The 5,112-nt window shown below is 42.9% G+C and overlaps 1 non-coding gene across 1 annotated transcript; it reads left to right on the top strand.

Moving 5' to 3' along the window:
- Positions 1-641: 641 nt before the first annotated feature.
- LOC136207603 (small nucleolar RNA R71) lies at positions 642-748 on the top strand. Its single transcript, XR_010676736.1, has one exon. It is a non-coding gene; the product is annotated as a small nucleolar RNA R71 (small nucleolar RNA).
- Positions 749-5,112: the final 4,364 nt, after the last annotated feature.

The following is a 5,112-nucleotide window of genomic DNA, read 5'->3' as shown; positions in this document are numbered from 1 at the left end:
GATTTTTAATTGATGCTTGTGTCTGTTTCATGAACTGCATCATCATCGTCTTCATATCTGGCTCTATATCTTCCTTTGGTGGAACAGGTTGTTTATAATGCTGCTGAGGTTGCCTCTGGTAGTGTCCTCCTTGCTGTTGTTGATATCTCGGTTGTTCCTGCTGGTTGGGCTGGCCTGTCCATCTGAAATTCGGATGATTTCTTGTGGTAGGGTTATACGTGTTAGAATACGGGTTAGGTGGATTCCTCTTATTATACCCTGCATAATCACATTCTGCCTGTGCACCCTTTCCCTGCTTAACTCTGGGACAGTTGATGCTGAAATGAAGGCCTCCATAAAAATCACAAATGTCATTGAATGGTGGTTCGTTGTGGATCGAGGACACATTTATCTTCCTGAGCTGTCTGGCAAGCTGTTCTACCTGGCTTGTCAATTTTGACACAACATCTTCATTTCCCGCTCTTTTTCCCTCACTTCTGGCATAGTGCCAGTTATAACTTGTGCTCACTACTCTCTCAATAAGGTCGTACAAGGCTTGTGGTTCCAGATCTTCGGGGTTTCCATTGGCTATGGACTCGATCTGGATCTTATAAATGTTGGTTACCCCATTGTAAAAGTTCTGCATTTGCATCCACATAGGGATGCCATGACTGGGGACTCTCCTTAGTAATTTCTTGTACCTTTCCCATGCCTCGGCTAAGGATTCATCCTCTTCTTGCACGAAATGGGAAACCTCATTTCTGAGCTTAATGGCTTGCCTTGGTGGGAAATATTTCATTAAGAAAGCGCTGGCCATTTCTTCCCAAGTAGTAATCGTTCCTGGTTGCAAGTATTTCAACCAATTCTTCGCTTTATCTCTTAGAGAAATAGGAAACAACTTCGGTCGGATTATGTCGTCAGCAACGCCTCTGTTTGATCTGAAAGTGTTGCACAGCGTGATAAATTCAAGAATATGCCCATTTGGATCTTCCGACTGGTATCCATTGAACTGTACGGTGATAGGGGTATTTTACCCCTATCTTTTAGCGTGATTTACGGGTTGATTTTGGATAGAATAAATAAGTTTAATTATAAAAATAAAGTGTTTTGATAAAATAAAGAAATAAAAATAAATCTCGTACTTTCAGTTAATTTTCCGTATTTTTGATTAGTTTAGGAAATAAAAACGTCAAGCTAACTCGGCTCGCAAGGAGCAAAAATCTACTCAAATATGCGGGGCGTATAATCCTTTACGCGGGGCGTGAAACATGTGTCAACAATGATTGCCTTATCCTCAGGCACCATGTGGAATTGACTCAGCATACACGGGGCGTATGCCACCCTACGCGGGGCGTATGACACATGTCGGAAATAATTGGCCTAATCCTGAAAGTCAGACTACACTGTCTCCCTGAGTCAACTCTTCGTACGCGGGGAGTATAACCATACACGTGAGGCGTACCAGGCAATTCCTCAATGATAAAAACTCAGAGACTCTTTTACGCGGGGCGTACTTCAGCTACGCACGGCGTAAAAGCTCCAATGCAAGCAATAAAACTCTAGAGACTCAAACACGCGGGGCGTACTTTAGCTACGCAGGGCGTGTTCGAGACAACAAGACAACGAATTGGTCCACATGCAGGAGATTTCTGACGGAATGGGCACTTACGCGGGGCGCAGACCAACCTACGCGGGGCATATCATGGGATTTCTGCACCAAATAATGTTGCTCCATACTTGTACTTTGTGAAGTTACAAACTTGCCCTTGCTTTATGTCTATAAATAGGAAGCTCTTGAACTTCATTTGATACCAAGAAATAATTACACACTAGGGAGCAAACTATACTTGTTTTGATATTTGTTGTAGTATAGATTCAGTTTTTGTAGCTAAACTCTCCACCTCGAGAGCTTGTTCGGTTGTTTCGGCATTCCATCAAAGTTCCGCTCCACCATTCGTCACCAAGCTCGAGAGTTCCACCTCCACGACCTAGGAGACGGCTTTGAGTCCGGTTAGCTAGTTTCAAGGGCGGATTCTCCCCTTTTACGTGCTAATTAGCTTGTACTCTTCCTATGTACTAGGCTTGGTTGTATTCCATTTATATACATTTCATATTTATAATTTCATGATTTATGATCTCTATTTCCCTTTACGTGTTAGTGTTTGCTACTTGTTTTGATATTGATAATTGATTATTGTGTAGGAGAACGCGATTTTCGACGCCATTCGGGCTATCTTTAGGGAGTTATATAGGTGTTGCCCTACCGGAAGTGACAAACCGGAAACCGTAGGAATTGACAAACCACGGAACTTATGGGCCCTAGTTTCTAATTCCCCCGCATTAGACACGCATTGACTAGGAATCACGTAGTCTAAGTGCTTCACGGGTCGGTCCTACTACACTTAGTCATCTTTGCAAGAGTAAATTATTATCCGTATACATTTAGAGTCGTTATTTATCGTGGTTATAACTTATCATTATTCATCCCACTTCATAGGGTTTTAGCTACATAAATCTGTGTCGCCAATAGTTATGAATAGTGTGTAGTTGTGTCTTACTTTACCCCAAAGTAATCGTCGCTTAAATAACATACGAAACCGAGTCGTTTAATACTTGTAATTATAAATCCCGTGGATTCGATACCCGGTCTTAACCGGATTATTACTTGATACGACGGGGTACACTTGCCCCTAAGTAGTCGTAGCGTCTATTAGAGTTAAGAGCAATTTGTAAAGATCACATCCATAGATATAGAGTCCGCACTCATAATATATACATTTCGTCGTGAAAACTCTACCACTAGGCGTCGCGCTATCAAATTTTTGGCGCCATTGCCGGGGATTTATAATCTCCTACAATATTAGACAAAAACGTTTCATTGTTAGTTTAAGCATTCTTTTTGTATAAATTGTTTATATATACTTTGACTAACATTATTCTTTCTTGTTGATAACCTTTTATACTTCATTTTTACTTTATGCACACCCGATCGAAAAGTGATTCTCTTATTGCTATTGATCTCGAAATTGAACGTACTCTTTGTAGGATTCGAAAAGAGAGAATGGAAAACCCCAACGCCGAGGTCAACCAACCCAACGGAAACCCAAGACCGCAAGTGAACAACATCCGCGGGGGCAATGATACGCGTTCGATGATGGAGATCTTTGCTCCGCATCGTCCCTAAAATCGTAATGGCATTGTCGCTCCTACGATCCCGGCCAATACATACGAGATCAAGACCAGAATGATCCAATTGATACAACAATGTGGCCAATTCGGAGGGGAACTCCATGAGAACCCCAACGAACATTTGGATAAATTTCTTATGTGTGCCGATACCTCTCGGCAAAATGGTGTTCCCGTTGAGGCTGTGAGATTAAAATTGTTTCCTTTTTCACTGACAGGACAGGCGTTGGAGTGGCTACACTCATTGGAGGCGGGATCCATCACGTCATGGGAAGAGCTCGAAAAGGAGTTCCTTTCCTAATATTTTCCGACATCCAAAACAGTCAAGTTACGGACCGATATCACATCCTTCAGGCAGTTGGAATGCGAGGCCCTTCACACAGCTTGGGCTAGGTTCCGAAAGTTGCTCCGAAACTGCCCCCACCATGACATCCCGAAGCACGACTTGGTAAGCACTTTTTACCACGGGTTAACCCCCACTAACCGTGCGACTGTTGATTCCCCTGCAGGTGGGGATCTATTTCGGAAGTCAGCTAGTGAGGCCTACGAGCTCATTCATGAGCTCGCAAGGAAAAGTGTGCAATGGCAAGAGGATCGGCTTGCTGGCCCGTCGCGACACCAGACATTCGATGTGGAGAAAGAGGCTCCGAAAAGCTCCATAGTAGAAATGAACAAGAAACTTGACTCGTTGATCGCCCAATTGAGCCTCAATAAAAGTGTGCAGGTCCTGATGTGCACTCACTGTGGTGGAGACCATGATGCGTTTAATTGCCAAACCGGTAGCCCTTTCGCCGGCGATGCCGAAAACGTAAGTTATATAGGAGGCAACCAAATGTATAATTCCCATCCGAACTCCTATTCTCACCATAATAATAATAATAATAACGACGGATGGAGGCCTCGGTACCAACACCCGAACTTGTCATATGGCAATAATAATAACGTGTTGAGGCCCCCGTCCGGCTTTGAGCAGGAATTTTGGGAAAACGGGCTCGGGCAATCACAAGCCGCGCCCGGTAATCAGAACGCTCCACCTTCCAACAATGTACACGACCAATCGGTCACGTCTTTGTTGAAGGACATATTAACCCGTCTTTCCGATAGCGAAGTGTTTTGCAGGGATCTTAGCCGCCAGGTGGCCCACCTAAACCGTCAACAACAAGAAAGGCCACTAGGAACCCTCCCGGCGAACACTGAACAAAACCCGCGGGGTAAGAATCGGGAATACGGGCTGGTGATAACGCTCCTCAACAATAGGAGTTCGGACCCGTCGAGTTCCAACCCGGACATCTTGCCCTAAGCCGCGGCGTAAGAAAGTCGAGCTACTTCGACTATAAACGTAGCATCGGTTTGAATCACTCGAACCTTTTTGTTTATATGTATTATAAATTTTTGTTCTTTCCTCTTCTCTTTATTTTTTTCCTTTTTGAGTTATTGTTTTACATTTTATTTTCGCTTGTGTTTTAATTTTTGCTTTCATTTTTATTTTTAGCTTAGTTTCTATTATTTTTATAAAACCAAAAGAAAAACAAATCCCACATTAATCCAAAAATTTTAAGGTACGCGGGACGTATAACCCCATACGCCCCGCGTATCTTACAATTAATCCCAATAAATGCCACGTAGAGGACACGCGGGGCGTACCCTAGGGTACGCCGCGCGTATCCTCGGGGAGTTGTGAATCACAACTCCCTATGGCAGCTTTTCCTTCCTAACCTCACATCATTTCTCTTCCCCAAAAATCTTTCCCACTTCTCCACTCCACCTCTTCTCCTCTCCAATCAACTTCTACCTTTTCAAATTCAAATCCTTAACCTCCCTCCATAATAAATTGTGCATTAACTACCCTCTTAATTTCAAAATTAAAACACACAAAAACATTAATTAAACATAAAAACCATACTCATTAATAACATCATAACTCAAAACTCCAAAAAAATTCAAAAT

The sequence above is a fragment of the Euphorbia lathyris genome, chromosome 9, assembly GCF_963576675.1.
Source record: "Euphorbia lathyris chromosome 9, ddEupLath1.1, whole genome shotgun sequence".
In the NCBI taxonomy this organism is placed as follows: Eukaryota; Viridiplantae; Streptophyta; class Magnoliopsida; order Malpighiales; family Euphorbiaceae; genus Euphorbia; species Euphorbia lathyris.
Note: the sequence above shows the minus strand (reverse complement) of the source record. Positions and strands in the feature narration are given on the sequence as shown.